The sequence below is a fragment of the Dermacentor albipictus genome, chromosome 1 (genome assembly GCF_038994185.2).
Source record: "Dermacentor albipictus isolate Rhodes 1998 colony chromosome 1, USDA_Dalb.pri_finalv2, whole genome shotgun sequence".
NCBI lineage: Eukaryota > Metazoa > Arthropoda > Arachnida > Ixodida > Ixodidae > Dermacentor > Dermacentor albipictus.
Window position 1 is genome coordinate 6,761,324 of NC_091821.1, and position 21,934 is coordinate 6,783,257.

The following is a 21,934-nucleotide window of genomic DNA, read 5'->3' on the forward strand; positions in this document are numbered from 1 at the left end:
GAACGCTGCTCATGCCGAACGTGCGACTGAAACGAACATGCCTGGCAAGACGTACCGTGCTCGCGCTTCTCCGCAGGCGGGCGACAGTGCGCATGCGCAAGCAAACATCACGTGCATAAGCAGTGAGGTGAAGCCCTCGTTCAGGGCCAGGAGCTGCGTAAGGACGCATGAAGGTAGCTTCGCAGCCACCTTACGCTGAGGAAGCACCAAGGAAGCAATCGCTAAGGGTGCCTCAGTAAGGAAGCTTTCAAAGTGACATAAGGTGGCCTCACCGCAATGAAGGCTTCCTTACTGAGGTAAGGAGGGTTTCATTGTTTCGCTCTTAGACTACGCTCTCGTAACCGATTATTAAGACACCTTCCTGTCCGATGTATTTTTCCCACAGGACAGCGGTATCTCGTAGACAACAGCTTCTACGAAACCCACTGGTCCTTTGCGATCATTTGTAGAGCATCCGACAGCTGGCTTACGGTACGCGTCTGTTAACCGACATATTTTCGCAGGAATTTCTGGCACTGAGAACACCACTTTTGTGTCCACACGACTGCAAATTTTTAAGCCTATGTGCCGTCCTATGCAGACAGGGCACTACCAAGATCTTCCCTCTGCGTTCCCTCTGTTGATTTGCCGCGTCCCGAGTTGTGCTGTCTGACGCGCACAGGTTTAGCAGCCCATCTACCACCGAAACCTGCACTGACTCCGGAAACCCTGCTGCTGACAACCTTCCCGACGGATGAATAAGACTCGCATACATGTTATGGCGGCAAAATGTTTTTAATGCATTTCCGAAGCCCAAGTTGGCAATGCTCCTCTTGACAAGCTTCGAATGGGTGGACCGACACTGCAACAGGGGTTTATTAGCCGTAGGTTTATACTCCCAACATATGTGCCTTTCCATGAACGCGAGCTGAATATCTCACAAACGCAGCACGTTATCAGTCGGCTCTTGAAGCGTGAGAGTAAGTGCCCTAGGGTCTGCACAAAAAAACTTCGTAAAGCTTGTGTGCTGCAGAACGTGTGTCTGGTTCGGAAAGCACTAGATGGTTATCAACGTGCCTAACAACTTTAACCACCCTGTATTCCGACAAGGTAAGCGATAGGTGTTTGCTATGGTGGGCTAGAAAAATGTTACTTAGTATAGGTGCCAAACATGAACGCATGCAGAAACCCTACTTTCGAATGAATATTTCATCATTCCATGCTACATCCGTCGAGTGAAGGTAGCAACTAAGCATATCTAAAAAGGCCTGAATGGATAAACCGGCTGAATTTCTATATGCAGCCCAGCCATACTTGTCGATGCACTCTTCTATGCGTGCTATTAGTTTCTTTTGAGGCAAGGAGTAGTACATGTCCTTTATGTCAAAACAGCAAGCAGATAAGATTTTGTAAGAATTTTATTCAAAGAAATCTACGATTTCTTCAGAGATTTTAACCAAAAATGGGTCATCAATATAAGAGTTCTGAGCTTTTCTTGCAAGAAAGGAGGAAGTTTTTATTGTCATGACCCGGCTTCTGAAACTATTACCCTTAGTGGGCCCTTGGGTTTGTGCGTCTACACCCTAAACATAAATAAAAGGCAACCCGACTTCGCGTTGTGAAATTCACGAATCAATTGACCAATTGGCCTTCTTGCAAAGACACTTACTTTCGAGCCTAATCTTTCTAAGATATACATTTCGACATGTGTCGAACACAGAGGCAATCACAGAGCAGGCCTTCTTATTCAAATCACCTTCCTTAAGGACTGCAAAGGTACCCTCCTTCTCGGCTGGCAGAAAGGAGTTGGTTCTGCCTCAAGAACAAAGTTGCACGCGTAACCGGAACACGTGACACAAACTGTATGTTGTTCAAGACCACATCGACCCTTTCAGAGAGACATCGGCTAGATTCACCTAGTGGCGCGCACTTCGAAATCCTTCGAACGATGCTCAGAAGTTCCGGTACGCTCAACCTAGGTTCTACGGCGAACTTGGGGCCAAGTTCAAGAACACCTTCAACGCAGTCCGGAAGACTAACCTCGCCGAAGGTTCTGATGCCACGAGGTCCTGTAGATCTCTTTTCAGAGATGCTGACGCGTAGGCCGGGTAAGGTCCTCTGCCACAGAAATTCCGTGCTGTGTTGGTGAGTGCTAGGGAGTCGCAACACTTCTTGCCGGCTGTTACTGCCTCCCTGAAGCGCCCATATTGGCCCTAGAAAATTTTTCAACACCCATGACTTGCCTTTGCTACGGGTGGTGAAAGGTTTTATGGTTGGTGATTGGTTGAAGAGCCGATAATTTACCGTCAACGACTGCTTGCTTACGTTGTATTAAATAAGGGTGATAAATATCAAGAGTCGAGGCATGTATGCCGTACCTTTCCATCGTATAAATTAGGCTCTCATGATTCAAAAGATCGAACGCCTTTGTAAAATCTATAAATATTCCAAGTGTACATTTTCATGTCAATATTACATCATATAAGATTTTTCATTATAAAATCCAAACTTTCATTTGGTTTTTGAAAAGCGTTTATAAGAAAAGCTCACTGCACTTCTGAGTAAATCTTATTCAAAAGCTTTTAAAAATAGAAGTAGAACAGAAATGGAACGATAATGAAATAAAACATTTTTTCACCACCTTTACATATAGAAAGCATATCAGTTTTCATTCCTTTAGGGAACTCCGCAGACGAAATACATTGATTAACTATATATGGACGAAACAAAACGCTAAGAGATGGGCAACAAATTTAATTGGCTTTACTTGTAGCCCATTATAATCTTTGGAGGACATTGATTTACTCTTCATCAATGCAAAAATACCTCTTAATTATCTGTGTCATTAAAAACTCAAGATTCACTCGCAGCATTCGAAATGAAACTAAGCATTCTTGGAGGGCACCCAGATGGGACAAAGCTTGTGAAATATGTGTTAAAATGGTCAGCAAAGATCAGCCCTGAACACGGCATCACCTTCGTTGATCAACTTACGAAAGGCGCTACCTTTACTTTTCCTTAGTAACGTGTCGCTCAAACACTTCCTAAGAATGTGTGAGTTATATTTCTTGTTTTTTTTTCAAGAAATAGTTTTGAAATGTGGATGTTGATCTGCGCAATTCTTTGTTCAAAATATGTGGGTAAGCTTTAAATACATTCATGTCGGTAGGATCGCGGGTAATCATAAAACGTTTGAAGAACCTGCCCTTGCGAGTAATCAGCTTTATATGTTCAGGGTTTATCCATGGCTTATGTAATTCGACTTTGAGAATTTTAGTTTTTCTTGGACAACACGTTTCATGGATTTATTTCATGGTATTGATAAATCATATGATTTATCCGGCCAGGCACAAGAAAGAACAGAGAACCGATCGACATTAGGCACACAGTCCCGAAAAAGGTATAGAGCCTGCTCAGTGATACACCGATAAGAATATACGTCATGGTTACACTCCGTCATTCCGGACTGACGGGAAAATGAGGCACATATAGGGCAGTGATCACTGATGTAAAAGACAATCGTACCTGCACAGTTAAAAACAGAAGCCACTTCAATAAATCAATCATACTAGTGAAAGAAGCGGTAATTCTCGTGAATGCTTTGATTAGGTTCATGAAACCATTTGGTAAAATAAGTGTCATAAAATCAAAACTGGCGCCTGCTACATCCACGAGATTAATACTGATGTCCGCGGCAATGACAGTCATATAATTTCGTACGCAACAGCAATCAAGAAGGCTTTCAAGAAAGCTTCGGAAGGGTGCAACAGTCTTCAATTACCTTTTTGCGGTAAGCATTTCATAATCTGGCGTTATAAAAAAAAATCTGCACCAAATCAACCATGAACTTTTTCTTTAGATAAAACACAACACGCCCTCCTAGGTAAGGGTGATTGAGGATAAATATGCATACCCATTATAATTCTTGAAATCGGCATCCTGCAATGCCAATGTTCCTGTTAGTAATATCGCATTTGCAACAGAGGCGCTATAGAATATAATCAAGGTCGTCGTTCTTGTTACAGAGAGACTGAATAAATAATGCCATTTGTTATCTCAGGTCAAACATTAACACGATATGGTAAAAGTTCGAAGTAATACATTGCTTAAGTAGTTTCGTTACGCAGTCAGTGCCACAAAGACAACTTCAGACCAAGCAGCAACAGTGGCATCGGCCACTTTCTTTCTGATAGGTACATTCCCGTCTTTAGGTCATCCAAATGCATGTACTGACCCTTTATTACACTCTTTGCACTTCGAGGGCAGATCACGAGACCGCTTTGTCATGTTTTCAGAAGTGTAAACAGCTCTTCTCGGTAGCGTCAGTGCCTGCCTACTTGCCAGTTATTTGTCTCTTGTCTCCCGTCTTGTGAATGAATGCATAATACCAGGAATTATTGCTGGCCTCGATGGCAGTCGGTGCAACATGACGACGTCTTACGTACCTAAATTGTGAAGGCAAAGTTGAGTCACAATTTCAATAAATTTGCTGAGCACGCTTGCGTGTTCCATCTTCGGGATGTCGTGAAGCTCGAGGTTAAGCCGCTCACTGCGCTATTCTAGGTTATCAATTTCGGCTTGCTCTTCAGTTGGTATTTGCGCACTGCTTGCCTATTCTAGGTCTCCCAATCGCACTTTGAGTTGCTGTCTCTTTCTCCTGACAATAGAGAGGCAAAGTAAACTTAACAAACTTATGCGAAACCATTTCGATTGATTTTTCGATGCCATCGACTTTTTAGACAAAGAGAGGAGAATGCTCAGCTTGGTTTTTATCTTGAGTAGCATGTTGTTTTACATTGGTTTTATCTCAAGTAGCAATTATTGTTTGCGGTGTTCTTAGCCTTTCTATAGGCAAGTTTACATGATGGGCACTTCCACGGTTTCTACATCGATTTTCTCTTAGAGCTGAATGAATTCTCCGACATACCAGAGCAAGCGCCTACATGAAACAGGAAGTTACACTCACAGTACATCAAATAGGGTTTGTCATTCTGAAAGTGACCCCTGCAGGCAAGGGAACGAACCATCCTTAAACCGCTCAGCTTCTAAGGACGCAGCCTTTGGGATTATTTCAAAACACAACTGTTTGGCAGGAGCGGCTGAACCATAGACAACGAATAGGAAGAAGACAGTAATTACCTGTAAAATACATAGGCAAATTTCAGAGAGCGTGTTCGCGCGAGTTAACACTGCTGCTAAGTGAAAGCGAGACACCCACAACCCTTCCCAGCTGATGTATTCCATAGAAGAGGGCTGATAGGCGAGCCCTGCGGACTGCTAATCGACAAGCATGGCATACATCTGTCAGATGAATTTGTATGGTGGCCTGTGATGATGGACAATGACAATCCGGATTTCTGCACCTGTACGAGTGCTTCGCATTCAGCAGGTGAAATATGCCCAGAATGACTGTCGATAGCTTGACAACGAAGAAGGCTAAGTCCACCAATGGCGTGCGCTGTAAAATACATAAGCCAAGTACAGACAGCTTGTTGACGTGATTTGCCCGTGCTGCCAAGTGTAATATTAACTGGTAGAGCTGCTCATTGCTGTGACCAGTTCAATTTGGCTTTTTTATCAGTATTACAATTGGTACAGTTAATTATTGTGAGCCGGGAGACACGCTAGCCTTCTCTTGGTTATCGAGCCTACAGCATTAAACGCTCGCCTAATGCCTCATGTGAACAAGTGAAGAAGGCTTCCGCAGGCAAGTGATGTTGTCGTCGCTCTATGTTTTCCTTCTCACATGAATACACTACCCGACCATGCAAAATGCCGTCAAATCATCAATTTCATTAGCTCTGCATTTGGGCGGCACCTACATTATGTGGGCAAGAATGTTGTTATGGGTCATTCCCGTAAATCAGCGCGGTGACAAATATGATCGTTAAAAAGGCGTCATAGTTGTCGACGTACCATTAAGGCTGGACTTTCTGCGTCTATGTTGTTAAAATATTTCACCTTATTTTCACCTGCCCTGCCCTCCTCACCCTTTGGTTGAACTGTGGAGTACCGAGAGGTATCCAGTTGATTGTGAAAAAGGTGGAGAGTAGAGTAGATTCTTGAAACTTAGAGTTGGCTTTGTTACGTTTCGCCTATGACGCGCGCTGTAGCCGGCGCGGATTCAACGGACGCCGGGGCTTCGTTCCAAGCGGCGGACATTTTGGCCCGTTCGGAGCGGCCGCGACGCATCCCAGCCGAGCGCGTCCCGGCATGTTCAGTGCCACGTGTCTTTGTGTGTGCGTGTATGTGTGTGTGCCCACGCTTGTCAAAGCGCGGCAGCCGGGTAGAGGAGCTCCCCCAGTGTGAAGCGAGGAGGTCTGACCGGCGCCGGCCCGGCTGATGCGTCACCTCCTTGTCCCAACGTGTCTATCAGTCCGTCCGTCGCCGCTGTCACGTGGTGTAGTCCCGTGACCTTCCCTCTTGCTCTCAACTCCGAGAGTATAAGAGCAGCTGCCCCCGGACGCCAGGAGAGAGGCTCCGATTTCTTCTGTTGAGTAACGTGCTCGCCCGTCTCTCTACTTCGGTCGACCTGACCGCCCGCTCTTTGCGATGCTAGAATAAACAAGTTGTTCTGTTAGCAGTCGCCTTATGTTTTGCTGGGACCTTCGGATGCTTCCAGTGTGCCCCAGGCCGCCAGGCCAACGCTACCCTTGGGGCTTGCGACCCATTTGCAACAACGGGCGCCAACGGTCCGGTTGCAACAACGGGTGTCAGCACTGAGGTTCCGACAGTTAGTGGCAGCGCTGAGATTCCAACAGCCGGTGCCATCGGTGCGGTTCAAACATCTGGTTGCCAGCGGTGAGATCGCGACAACGGAGGCCAGCAGCGAAGATATGCGGTTGACTGTATGCTGAGCAGCACAACGACCATCCGGGAGCAGTGCAACGAGCCCTGTGTGATGACTGGTTGCCTGCAGCGGAACGACTGCGCTGAATTCTTGGTTGCGAGGTTTGGTGAGTGCGGGACTTTCTTCTTCTGAGTTTTGCCAGGCTTTTGTTAGTGTTAGAAACAGAGCTGGTAATTGTGGTTGTCGTTGCTGCCGGGTTAGTTTGCGGCAAGACAATAGTAGGCAGTAGAGAAAGCAGCATTCAGAGGAGCCATGGATTTGAAGTCGTTGCGCAAACCGAAATTGTTGGAGCTTGCAAGAGAGTTGGGTCTGGATGTCTCAGACAAACTCAGAAAACCAGAACTGCTAAGGGCTATTCTTGAGTTAGGAGCTGAGGATGACGAGCTGTCGGAATGCCTTGAGACCATTGAGGAGAGGGAGACGGCAAAAAGACAGGAACGCGAACTTAAAGAACAGCAACAGCGAGAGCAACAAGAGAGAGATGAGCGTGAAAGAAAAGAGCAAAAAGATAAGCGCGAACGAAAAGAGCAGAAAGAAAAAGAACTGCGCGACCATGCTTTAGAAATGAAGCGTCTCGAGGTAGAGATGGAACGCGCTCGTAATGGAAATCAAGCACACGGTGCAGGAGAACGGGTATTGTTCAAAATGACTGACCTGATGCGGCCGTTTAAGCTTGGAGAGGACATTGGTTTGTTCCTGGTTAACTTTGAGCGAACGTGCGAGAAGCAGGGGTTCTCTCGGGAAACGTGGCCACAGCGCTTGCTCACTTTGTTACCCGGCGAGGCGGCCGACGTAGTCGCTCGCTTGGATAGAGAGGAGGCAGAGGATTTCGACAAAGTGAAATCGAGTCTGCTAAAAAAGTACAGGCTGTCCGCGGAGGCGTTCCGTCGGAAGTTTCGAGAAAATGAGAAAGGCAAAAGTGAGTCATATACAGAGTTTGCCTACAGGCTAATGTCAAACATGCAGGAGTGGCTCAGAGAAGAGAAAGCGTTTGGTGACCACGAGAAAGTTCTGCAGTGTTTCGGGCTAGAACAGTTCTATAGTCGGTTACCTGAGAACGTGCGCTACTGGGTCTTGGATAGGCCAGACGTTAGTACGGTGGCTAGAGCCGCTGAGCTAGCCGAAGAGTTTGTGACGCGTCGGGCTCGCGGAGCTAAGGACGGTCAAAAGGGTGAATTTGGCTCCAAGTTTGAGAGGCCGAAGTTCACGCCCATGAGAGCAAAGGGGGACACACGTAGTGCGGATGCGAGTGAAAGCAGTCCGACCGAACGTAAGGAGACGGCGGCAGCCGAAGCCGAACGCAGAAAGCGGTTCGAGACGAGGCAAGCGCGCGTGTGTAATACGTGCCAGAAGCCGGGTCATTTTTCGGCGCAGTGTCCAGAAACAAAAATGGCTGTGGCTTAGGTAAGGTTAAGCCCAGGATGCGAAGCATACTAGCCTTTATTTTAGTTGTTGAACCACTGTTTAGCCTGGTGAACTGCTGTTGCTTGGCTATATTTGGTTCGGCTAGACGAAGAAACAACTCATGCATTACTTCTTCGCCTTCAAGAGTGGAACGCGACAGCGTTCCCGTCGACCCGCCAAGGGGTGTAAGACAATGGGCTACAGGGCAGCGACTACGCGTCCCGCATTGGACGCGGTGAGCGTCGAGCAAAGCAGCGTTCGGCGCGGCAACGAAATGTGCGCCTGAGCAAGAGACGCACGCCTTAGAAACAGCGCGTTTCTAAGGCAACACCGCATTCACTAGAGGCGCTTTTGTACCGCTTTGAAGCGTTGTACTCGTGGCTCAGTGGTAGCGTCTCCGTCCCACACTCCGGAGACCCTGGTTCGATTCCCACCCAGCCCGTCTTGCAAGAGTTGAGCCAAAGCCACTTCTCCTCTGTCGTGACGTCACGGTGTCACGTGATTTCATGGTCACCGCCGCGCCTGAGGAGCTGGGTTGAGCCCTCGTAATATGCTTCGCATAAAAATAAAAGTCGTGTTTTTGTCATTATGCAGCACTGACGAGAACATGAAGCTTCTCGAGCCTTACATGCGAGACCTCCTCGTAAACGGGAAAGAGTGCCGAGTGCTTCGCGATTCCGCAGCTACAATGGATGTAGTTCACCCCTCTTACGTAGAACCCGATATGTTCACGGGCGAGTGCGCATGGATCAAGCAAGCCGTGGAAGCTCATAGCGTGTGTCTGCCCGTAGCAAAAGTGCTTATTGAAGGACCTTTCGGAGCACTTGAGACGGAGGCGGCAGTATCATCTATGCTGCCCCCCAGTACCCGTACCTATTTTCGAACAGGTCCGATCACCTCCTGCGCGAGAAGGGGCTTTTGTTTGGTGAGGCTAGCGTTCAGGCCTTAACCAGATCGAAGGTTCGGGAGCTCGCTGCAAAGGCGGTAGTTGCGGGACCGACGTTGTCGAACGATGAGAAAGGGTCAGAGGCGCAGCAAGCTGATATTCAGAGCACGCCCGAACTGAATAAAATTGAGCCTGTAGCGTTAAAGGCACCAGATACTGGAGAAGAAATTCCCGATGCGGGAAAGTTAGAAGAGCTATCTGCAGATTTGCTCGTCGCGCCTACGTCAGACGGACTTAATAGGTTGCTAAAAGTCAGCCGGTCGGCTTTGATAGCCCAGCAAAAGAAGGATGGTAGCCTAGAAAACATACGCTGCATTGTCAAGGAAGGTGTCGCCAAGAAAAATGCTCGCTTTGTGGAAAGAGGTGGGGTCCTGTACCGGAAGTATATAGACCGCAGGGGAGTGGAGTTCGATCAGCTGATCGTGCCTCAGTGCTATCGTCAGGATCTGTTGCGCTTGTCTCATGGGGGTTCGTGGTCCGGACACCTAGGAGTTAAGAAAACTAAGGACCGTCTCTTGCAAGAGTACTATTGGCCAGGGTGTTTTCGGGACGCAGACCACTTTGTGAAGACATGCGACACCTGTCAGCGGGTGGGCAAACCAGGGGACAAATCGAGGGCGCCGTTGAAGTTGGTACCTATCATTACGGAGCCTTTTTGACGGCTCGTTATTGATACAGTGGGACCTCTGCCGGTAACAGCCACGGGGTACAGACACATTTTGACTGTGATCTGCCCAGCGACAAAGTTCCCTGAAGCAGAGCCGCTTAAAGAACTCAGCTCAGTTGAGATAGTCAAAGCACTACTGTCCATATTTGCGCGAGTTGGTTTTCCTGCGGAAATCCAATCAGATCAGGGCACAGTATATACTAGCGCTTTGACGACAACTTTTCTCGAAAGGTGCGGGGTAAAGCTGTTACACAGCTCAGTGCACCACCCCCAGTCGAATTCCGTTGAGAAGCTCCACTCCGTCATGAAGCGCGTGTTGAGAGCATTGTGGTTTGAAGAACAAACTGACTGGGAGCTGTTTCTGCCTGGGGTGATGTTTGCATTACGGAGCGCGCCGCATGCGGCTACGGGGTTTTCGCCAGCTGAGCTAGTGTACGGTCGCTCGCTGCGATCTCCGCTTCGCATGCTTCGAAAAGGATCACTGCCCTCTCCAATGGCTGCAGACCATCTCTTTCACAAATGGCCGCCTCCTGCACTGGAGCCTCGCTTTGCAACATTCCTTTGAGGTGCGTTACAAAAAGGGGAGTCTCAACGGTAACGCCGATGGCTTAAGTCGAAGCCCCTAACGTGGGAATCAGCCTCAAAATTGTTTGTTATTGATGTTTTTCTTCCTGAGGCAGGATTTTTAACATATTGCTTTTGTGTAGTGTTTCAAAGTGATAATGTGCTTTCTAGTGCAATTTTCCGATTTGTGGACGCGTTCTGAGTGCTGCTAGACTACTGTAAGGAACTAGGCAGTAGTATTAAAGGGGAAAGAGCCTGGCATGGCTTAGTGAGGGTTGTGCCGTGCTTGCTGACTGAGCGGCTGAGTTTCGGCGTAGTTCTAACGCTTGCTGAGAACGAGAGAAAAATGAGAACTCTCCCGAAGTCACTTTGCAGTGTCCTCTGTGAACCTGAACGTGGGAACGAGGCCTTCTCGGTGCGCTGCGCTCAAGAAACGCCGAGGGACGACCGACTTAGGTAATGAGCATCATCGAGCGACATCCCTCCGGACAGCGGATGCAGTCCCCTGACCATCGGGATCTCCTTCCCCCGGCGGGGCGGTCTGTTACGTTTCGCCTATGACGCGCGCTGTAGCCGGCGCGGATTCAACGGACGCCGGGGCTTCGTTCCAAGCGGCGGACATTTTGGCCCGTTCGGAGCGGCCGCGACGCATCCCAGCCGAGCGCGTCCCGGCATGTTCAGTGCCACGTGTCTTTGTGTGTGCGTGTGTGTGTGTGTGCCCACGCTTGTCAAAGCGCGGCAGCCGGGGAGAGGAGCTCCCCCAGTGTGAAGCGAGGAGGTCTGACCGGCGCCGGCCCGGCTGATGCGTCACCTCCTTGTCCCAACGTGTCTATCAGTCCGTCCGTCGCCGCTGTCACGTGGTGTAGTCCCGTGACCTTCCCTCTTGCTCTCAACTCCGAGAGTATAAGAGCAGCTGCCCCCGGACGCCAGGAGAGAGGCTCCGATTTCTTCTGTTGAGTAACGTGCTCGCCCGTCTCTCTACTTCGGTCGACCTGACCGCCCGCTCTTTGCGATGCTAGAATAAACAAGTTGTTCTGTTAGCAGTCGCCTTATGCTTTGCTGGGACCTTCGGATGCTTCCAGTGTGCCCCAGGCCGCCAGGCCAACGCTACCCTTGGGGCTTGCGACCCATTTGCAACAACGGGCGCCAACGGTCCGGTTGCAACAACGGGTGTCAGCACTGAGGTTCCGACAGTTAGTGGCAGCGCTGAGATTCCAACAGCCGGTGCCATCGGTGCGGTTCAAACAGCTTTGATACCATAAATTTTGCCAAACTTGCATCGCAGTGCCATTGCCTACAATTCAATGTGTATTGCCAATCGCTCATCTGTAGGTTTGTAATTATGAAATGTATGGAACGTCTGGTCGGAAGGTAGATAAAATTAGCAGCAAAAGCAGACAGTCTTACCTAGACTTGCGCAGCAGTGCTGATTTTCGCAAGATAATTAATACTTCCGGCCATACTGATCTCGGCCCCTGCACGTTAGTCTGAGCAGTCTAACGCGACTCTGCTTGCTTTGCTGCTGCCATAGGTAGCAGGCTCATTTCGTGGGCGAAGTTCTTCTAGCGATATGAAATAGTCCTATTGCGTAACAAAAACATTTGATTACCAACATTTTAAAAGTATTTCGCTTGGTAGGCGCGTCATAGGTACTTGAAGCTATAAGACACGAAAAACGTTTGCGTTTGCCGAATATGCGTAGTTGGACTACTAGGCACAGAAGGAAAAAAGAGGGGTGGGGATGTACAAGTACGTGATAAAGTAATGGCATGTTTTCTAACTTTTTTATTGTAGTTACATGGACACCCCAAGGGCATTTCTGCTGTCGGTGCCGACGTGAGTGTCGCCATGTCGTTCCGTAAAATGTCCAAGGGCGATAACACCATCGCCACGCGCCCTACGCTGTAAGTGCGGTGATTGCGAGTGGAAGCGTGCTAGCGGAGCTGACGATCGCGGCTCAACCCTGCTCGCTCGAAAGGGACGAATGCGAAGAGACGGCTTCGCTTGCGCGTGAGACGGCCACCAACGTTCCGAGGCGCAGAGGGAGGCAAGAGAGGGGGGGAGGGGGGGTTCTCTCCGGCTGCAACTGCGCATCTGGTGGCTGCACGCGATGGCGTGGCCATATTTTGAGAGCAATCTGCGTTGGGGGCCGATTCTAGGCACGTCGTCAGCTCGTAGCTGCGTGAGTGCTGTGTGTCCTCGGCGCTCGCTTTGCGTTGATGCAATAGACAGCCCAAACGTTGCTTCACTTGATGCTGCTTCCACGTTTCCTCAGGCCGGCGTTTTGACAGCAAGTGTCCGTAGTCATAGAGCGTGATGTGTTCATGTTTGCTGTGCGCTTGCACCCTGCTCAATAATTTAGTTAGCCACCGAATGTTTACAAGTTGATGCGGTCGATAAAAGTACGGCCCTTAATTCATATGGCTGTATGCTAATTTGCTGTCGCAACAGATGTTTCACCTCTCGGGCGAAACTGCGTCTTTTGTAGCTAAATTTATATTCTTAAAGTGATAAAGTGATGGTTTCCCCGAGTGACATTCAGATGTCGGAAAGTGCACTCAATAGGAAGACTCAAGCTGACCAAGATAAAAAAAAGGCACTGGAATGTGCTAATAAAATTTATTTGCTAGGGAAAAAGTGCAAAGCAAGATTTACGATGGCAAACATTTTTTAACCATGTTTCCCAACGACTGTTCAGATAAACCTCCATGTTCGGAATATTAAAACTGTTTTGTCGGCCAGTGTTTTATATATGCAATACCAAGTGACCAAAATTATTAGTGAAATGGAAAATTAGCATTGAACTAAAATTCGGCTTTGTCGACGCGAGTTCTTGTGAATGGGCTTTGCAATCATACTACATTTTCGGAGCTGCATAGTCTCTCGTTTATTCGTTCGGGGTGATGTCTCATGACTCGGTCACGAGATCTTCTCTCACCTGGACGGCCGTGGTTACACAAATTTATTGAATGAATAAATAAACAAATGAGTAAATAAATTATCGGGTTTCATGTGCCAAAACCATAATATTGACACATGAACTCGTCTATCATTTACGGGTGAGCGCTTTTACCGTCCAAGAAATGTTATCGCTCAGCGCAGGACACGCCTAATGTTTTGGAAGTTTCTGGAATGTTATTGATGCTTCTATCCGCTGTCTGTTGTCGCCGAACCTTGTGTAATCTTATTGCATGTATGCGCGACGTGAATGACGTAGAACTTTGTGGAAGGCATGCGGGTCCCAGCGATTACTCTGGAACATTCAACGACTGATCTATAAAAGCCGACGCGCTTGACCCGCTGACCAGATTTTGACGATCAATGACTGTGTTCGCCGTTGTCGCCGTTCTTTAAGTATAGCCCGTTTTTGTGGGCACAGGTTCGCCCAATAAAAGTTAGTTTCGTCTTTCACGGTATTGCTACTGTGTTTTTCATACATCACTCCATGTGACATCTGGTGCAGGTGCTTTTCATTCATGTACCGGACGCCCCCGACAAGCCGTGATCCAAGCTCGGACCGCAAAAAGAACACCAACGTAGTCCCGGGCCATCGAGCAAGCCACCGTCTTCAACAGCTGCCCCCGGAGCACGGACTTCTACCTTAGAAGACCACGAAGATTGTGGCCAAGGCAACTCCAATCGCAGCCCCAGCGTTTTAAAAGCTAGTTTTGTCTTTCACACACACAAAAAAAGATAAACGAGTTCACGTGTCAATATCATCATGAGACACATCGGAGCGGAAAACTGCGTAATGACAATGATGTTTGTTTGCATCAGTACATGACGCGAGGGGTATGCAGAAAACGCTGCCACATTGACAGCTTGACGAAGCCGCATGCCCCCGCATTGGTGTTTGTGCGGCGTTAGCAAACACAGAGGCAGTACATCATTGTTTACAAATGTCCTTTACACAAAATTGAGCATCTCGAACCATGCGAAGCAAATGAAGAAAAAGGATGTGCTCTAACGGGACATAGTAAAAAACATCTCTAACCAATAAGGATAAAAAACAATGATAGGCACAGCGGTATCGCAACTGTTCAAAAACAAGAGGGGGAGAAAGATGTAATCATAACACAAGCTGTAACAATAAAATTTCTCACACAAACGAAAACAAATGTAAAACCAAGAATATAAGCTATACAATGGGACTAGTTTGTTTCGATAAGAAAAAATATGCGAAAGCCAGGGAAACAATCTAGTGCAGGCAGAAATGACTATACAGAGCTTTAAAAGACATATTTTCCAATCTGATGGTTTTGTTGTGTAATTTATTCAGTAACCATGGCAGGTTGTTACGAATAGTTTTTTGTCCGTATGTCGTTTTAACGGTTTCTACTTTTCAAATCTCTCGTGTCTTTGTCGTATATTTTGTAATGTTGATTTTTAAATCCGCTAGTGTTCTTAGAAAGCTGGTGACATTTCTCGTTTCTTGTTTGTATGCTCGACAGAGTCGATAATCATACATACTGGCAGTTGGCATTACATTGTATTTAAAAAAAATTCACGTGTATGAACATATTTTGGAACATTTTCTACGACTCATAGAAATTTTTTTTTGCAGTACATAAAGTTTTTCCGAATTTCCCTGTGTGGTAGTAGCCCAAACTAAGTGACAGTAGTTTAGACTAGAAAGAAACAGTATGTTGAAAATCAGCATCATTATTTTTCTTGGCAGTATATGACGGTTACGGTAAACACGCTCGATTGTGTGAGATAATTTTGTCGCCAAGGAATGCACATGCATTTCCCAAGACAAGTTTTCTTGAAAGATAACACCTAAACTTTTAAAGTACGGAACTATATCGTCAGGCGTGAAATTTAGCAATATAGGCGTATTAATTATTACGCTTTCATTTTTGCTTCGAAAAATTTTTCCTTTTGCTTCGTTTGTATTTATTTTCAGACAATTCTTTCGTGTGCATTCATGCAATCTTTAAAGGATTACGTTTGCTTCCCCAACTAATTCTTCCACCGAATTTTTTATCAGGAATACGCTAGTATCATCGGCATAAATGATATAGTTTGCCTTGATACTGATACTAACGATATCATTAATATATAAATTAAAGAGGACAGGACCCAAAATACTGCCTTGTGGCACGCCACACGAAACGGGCAGTGGACTAGAGAGTTCATCATTAATACCGACTCTTTGCTTGCGTTGTTCTAGATAACATGTGATGAGGGATGCAGTCTTCCGGTGGTAGCCATAACGTAGGAGTTTCCTAATAAGAAGTGAATTATTGACACAATCAAATGCTTTTGTAAAATATACAAACAAGCCCAGAACCAGTTTTCCCTCACAATTGCCCTTGAAATTAACTCTTTCTGAGCAAGTAAGGCACATTCCGTGCTGAGGCCTTTGCGAAAGCCAAATTGGCATAAATTGGATCACCTGGGTTTCTTTAACGCGGACATAAATCTAATTGCACATGCGTTTTTTTTTGTTTTTATGCATTTTACCCTCACCTTAATACCGGTGCCACAGCCGGAATCAAATCAGCTACTTCGAGTTTGGCGCCACCAGCGCTGTGTTTTCCTATAAGGTATTTTTCGACGCGCTTCGCGCATGCCTTAGTAATGACATCAGGCGCCTGGGTGACGGCACACTGTGCTATAGCGTCGTCTCGTAGCGGGTCGCTGCCATGAAGCACGTCTCTGTGGGCACTCCGATTTCCTGCTCAGCCTTTTCTAAACTCTCTTCAGGCACATTCACACCGAAAGCGCAGCTTTTAAGCGGACAAGCGGATTCTCAAAGCGGCGAGGCGGCAGGCGCCCGCACCTGTTTGAGACCTGCCGCGTTGTCTCGCTGTCCGCGCCGCCGGGAAGGCGGGGCATCTCGCAATATCTTTAGCAATTTCAAGAACGTGCCGCCATCTCGCGGCACTTTGGATTTGTATGCGCACTTTCGATATTTTTTTCGTCGTGGGTTGGCGCGATCCCGTCGGCTATCTACTTCTGCAAAATGATGAGCTCAGACCAAGAAGACGAGATCTTTGGCATCTTACTCGCCACTTGTAATGTCGCATTTCAAGATATGTTACAGAGCAACACAAGACAAAGACAAAAGAAGGTATAAAGCGACGACACGGCGCTGTGTCGTCGTTTTATACTTTCTTTTGTCCTTGTCTTGTTGTTGCGCTGTAACAGGCCTTACGATAAATCCCAACCATCTGGCCTAATTTGCCATTTTGACGCTTTTCAAGAACACAAGCGAAAAGCCCAGAGAAAGACATTCATTTACATTTTTTCACCAGCGCTTCCGCGGTGTCGGGTTCTGATTGGCTGTGGCCAAAGCGGCCAAGTTGTCCGCGCGGAAAAAATCGGTCCGTGCGCGATCCAGCCAAGCGGCCGTGTATTTTCTGCAAAGCGGAAAATTCGCGGCCGCTTGGCCGGATTTGCTTGTCCGCTCCGCCTTCGGTGTGAACGCGCCTCCACCGCTTTCGTCCTCCGGTTTCCGCTGTGCCCTCCTTCGCCGCTTTCCTCCTCGCGCTCTCTTCGCTATCGCCGTGTTTCATTTTGCGCAGCTCTCGTAATGGCGGTGTATTTTTTAAGTACCGATGGCGCCGTTTGCAGCGCCGCCATCGCTGTCGCACGAGGCCAATAGCGAAAGGCTGCTGAGCTCGAGGTCACAGGTTCATTCCTGGCAATGGCGGTCGTATATGAATGCATGCGCAATCCAGAACAATTGTGTATCTCTCATTGGGTGCACGTAACGAATCCGAGGTGGTCCAAATTAATGCGGAGGCCTCCACTATGGCTTGTGTCATAATGAGATCGTGGTTTTGGTGCGTAGCGTAAGCCGGGGAAATATCAGACACACTGCAAAATACGTCATTTTTAGTTCTCTCCTGCTCTATCCTGGATAACTTCCTTACCGAATGTCAAATCTGAGGCAGAAGTGAGGCCACAGATGACTCCATGTGACAAGCTATAGTTTAGGTTGACCAAGCACTCCGCAGATCGTTCTGCTTCAGGCGAGTTACCATGAATGCACTTGACAATGTTGACCGAGACACCCTGAAATTGCAGCGCGAAGCTCAGTTGCCGTCTCGCCATCCGTGTATCAGCAAAACGGAAGCCTGGCACTACAGTCGTCCTTATCAGTGTCAAAATGTTTCCCTGTGTGGCTAAAAGCACCCACAGTCCAAAACAGAGGACGAATACAATTGCAGTTGCGGCGAGGGTCAACTTCTGCACAGCAAACTACCAATAAACTCACCACCTAAGCCCCTTCCTCACCTCTTAATTCGGCCGCTGCACGACGTGCCCAGGATGGCACACCGAAACTCCTTATACCTTTATCAAGTATAGATGCTGCAAGGGAGCGTCGCAGTCTCGCTTGCACCATCACGTTAAGTTACTGACATACACCACAGAAATCTAAGTGTCGTTTATACAGCCTCGGCCCATCACTCAAACCTAAATTTCCAGCAAACCTTTCACGACGTGACGCAGGCTTATATCGCTTTAATCCGTCCTAAAATAGAATATGCCTCAGTCATTTGGGATCCCGATCAAGTCTACAATATTAAAAACATCGAAGCCCTGCAGAACCGTGCTGTGCGTTTTATTTTTTCAGATTACTCACGTCACACCAGCGTCACTTCATTGAAGAATCGTGCTGAACTGCATGTGTTATCATGTTGGCGTAAAATCGCTCGCTTATCACTTCTTCATAAGCTCTACCCTCACGCATCACTTCGCGAGGACTTCAGGCCACCCCCTGCCATCTTTCCCCGCCGTGATCACCCTTTTAAAATCGAACGCTTCACGTGTCGCACACTAACTTATGCCAGATCATTCATACCGCGCACCATAACCGAGTGGAATAGCTTGCCATCACACATCGCAACCGTCACCGACATAAATGAATTCTAGGAACTTCTAATCTTTAATGAAAGTGCGTAAACCTTTCTTGTGTCATGTCCCCCCCCCCATTTTTTTTCCGCTAAGAATGATGTTAAAAGATGTTCTTGTCCTCTATGTAACATGCGTATTTTTTGGTTATTGTTCCTATTTTTATTGCGGTGTTTTGCCTTTTTCTTTTAAGTTTACGTGTTGTATTGTTTACTTATTTGTTATAAATTAATGGTCTGAGTGCTTTCTATGACACAGATTACCCTCCATTTTTCGTGTGTTTGTGATACGTATTCTTCTTGTACACTTCTGATTATTGTTAGTGCCACAATAATCTTTTTTGTCTTGTATGATTATCTTTTCTGATTATTGTTTATCAGTTCCCAATATTTGTTTTCAACTTATTACTCACTTATTACATCTGTATGCGTTACTGCACCGCCCGCCCCCCTATGTAATACCCTCCTGCAAGAGGGCCTTTAGGGGTATTCTGAATAAAATAAATAAATAAATAAACACTGCTGTGTTTATTTACAACTACAACTTACAACTACTGTATCGGAAAGGCGGACTCACCAATGTGCGTCGACGAAGTGACCGACGAAGTGACCAGCACGCGGACGTGCATTGCATGGGCTCCGCAAATTTAGAGCTTTTCGACCCTTCAAACCCCATCGAACCACCGCAATTTTGGTATGTATCGACGTCGGAACCGAAGAGGATCACGAGGATACCACTTTCAAGTCGGTGGGTCTAATATTTTGGATTTTATCGGTATTTGAAGTTTCCACGCGGTCAGCCGCCCAGCCAAGCCTAACGCGAGTACGGGGCTCCGCGGCATTCCCGGCCTCGGCCCGAGGAGTACGTAGCCCGGAACGATGTCCCCACCTACCAACCCGATCGTAGACCAACCCTTAGCTAGAGGACCAGCCAGAAATTCGACAGAAACCCAAGAAAACACGGAAGAAGACTTTATTGAAGCCGCCGAGCCCGAACCCGTGCAAGACCGAGGCAGGCCCGAGGCAGGCAGCCAAGACCATAGAGGCAGCACCCCATTTACAAGATTACAGACGGAAAAAGAAAGCCAGGACTGGGAAATCGCCATGTCTAGAAGGTAAAAAAGGCGACAACGAGATATCGGCAAAAGCGACCATATGGCGGCAACGGCGACACTAGGGAACGGCAATTCCATAGACGAGGCAAGGAGCGCAGCTGGCGCGCCAGCTGCGCCGAAGCAGCGAGCAGAAGCGTTGTGGAGAAGACTACCTCCACTCCCGAAGGACGACTTGAAAATTGTGCTCCTGCCGAAGGGGCTCATCGTTAGCAATATACAAACGCACCAAGTCGCCCGGGCGGTCGTCGCTGCCACAAGCTCGAGATGCAAGGCAGAAGATTTGATTATAAGACTACATAACGGATCCAACATCATAATTATTAGCACCAACAGCGAAGAAGCGGCCCAGGGCCTACGACAGAAGACCCGGCTGACGTTCGGGGACCGCACCTACGAAGTCAACGCTCACGTTGCGGCGCCGGAAGGCACGCAGCGAGGAGTTATCCATGGGGTGGACCCAGGGACCACGCCGGAGGAGCTCAAAGCAAATCTACGAGTCAGGACGCAGGGAGTCAAGATCGTTGCAGCCCGCATGCTGGGAAAATCAAATACTGCGGTCGTAACCTTCGACGGCCATATCACTCCCAAACGAGTTCTCGACTATGGCGGCGAAATGTGATGCTACCCATATTGTCCAACAAGACAAGTATGCTATATCTGCTGCCAGCAAGGTCATCGGTCAGGTGTCTGCCCGACTCCCGCGGCCAAGGCTTGCAAGCAGTGTGGCGAACAAAATCCAATAGAGCAGCACCAGTGCAGTCCCAAGTGCCTGATCTGTGGGGGCGACCACGTGACAGGCACCCGGGACTGTAAGCAGTGCCGGACTGTAAGAAGTGCCTCAAGACGGCCGAGGAGCTGCGGGGGGGGACCGACTCAAAAAGGCCAGCGGCGCAGCCGGAGCCGAAGCCGGAGCTGAGCACGGAGGCCACGTTGGTTCGGGGACGAAGACTCGAACCAGGGCCAGGCCGCCGGTGGCAGCGGACATAAATCACGGAGCCGAAGCCGCAACCGGAGCAGGAGCCAGAGTCGAGACGCCATCAGGGACGAATCCTACCCTCCCTTGGCGAAAGAGACCGGCAGCCCGGGCCAGCGGCAGGGACAGCAGCAGCAACTTCAGAAGAAGAGCAGTGGAGTCACGGTAAACTGGGGAGCGGGCCCTCCCAAATCGCCAGCCCCGCACTCGGGGCAACACACCCACAAACAAAACAACAACAAGCAGGCAAACTACGATAGAATCAAAGAGGAAAACAAGGCGCTAAAGTGAGAGCTAGAGCTCAGCCGTGAGGAGACGCGCCAGCTCAAGAAAAGAATTGATGACATAATAAGGGACATGCAATGGCAAAGGCAGGCAGGGTAGTCGCCCGTCAGGTTGCCGCCGCCACCGGCTGAGCAGCCCGCACAACAGCAACAATCAGAAGAGCAGAGTTTCAAAGATGAAGTGCGCAATTGCATGGCAGCTTGCAGAACCAAGTTCAACAAATACAGCACAAGGTAGCGCTGCAAGATCAGAGCTTCCGTAATTAGGTGAAAAGTCAAAACACCCAGAAAACCATTAACGATGCCAGAGATAGGCTATATAACGAAAGAAGATTTGGATCAGAAGCCCAAGGGACAAATGCTAGTAACACCGCAACATGGCAGGACAAAACCAACTAGAGATGTGGCAATGGAACTGCAGGTTTCAGGCGCAAGCAGGGACTCCTGCAGCAATTCATTTATACCAAAGGCACACCAGCTGATGTAATTATGCTTCAAGAAACTAATTGCACACCCATGCTGCGCGGGTACAAGTGCCAAGAGAGCGGACGAACTGCAACTCTCGTTAGCAACAAAATTATAGCCATAGCCCATGACGAGATTGAGGATACACAGATTGAACATGTAATAACAGAGGTTATACCTAAAAAGAAAAGGAAAGCCCGGAGCACCATCATAGTAAACCTATACAGCCCCCAAGGCAGAAGAAAGTAGATTTCATTAAGCTCTTCGCCGGGGCGAGCAAGCTGGCCGGGCAGAACACCCTAATTATAGCGGGAGATTTTAACGCTAAGAGTCCGAGTTGGGGCTACCCCAAAGACGGAAAGAAGGGGCGAAATATTTGTGTAGCTGCAGAGAACATCAGATGTGAGCTCCTTACGGATGAGAATCAACCAACTAGACAGGGCAACAGCGTTAGCCCAGACACGTGTTCCGACATATCCTTCGTCAAAGGAGCAAAGCAAGTGGAATGAAAGAACCTGCTAGAAAACCTTGTCAGTGACCATCACATTATAAGATTAAGCCCCGTAGCAGAAAATGTCAAGAGGAAGATCGGCAAAACTCGCCTCACGGATTGGGACACCTTTAGACACCACTACCGGCAGCTGGAGGGCAACATCACCTCGATAGTGGAGTGGTGCCAACAACCTAAACAAATACAGGACATGTATACCAAGGAGGTAGATCGAGCCGAAGAAACACCAGAGGTAAACAAGTGGCTACTCAAGCTATGGGAGGCAAGACGCGGTCTCATCAAAAGGTGGAAAAGACAGAAATTTAAGAAGTTAC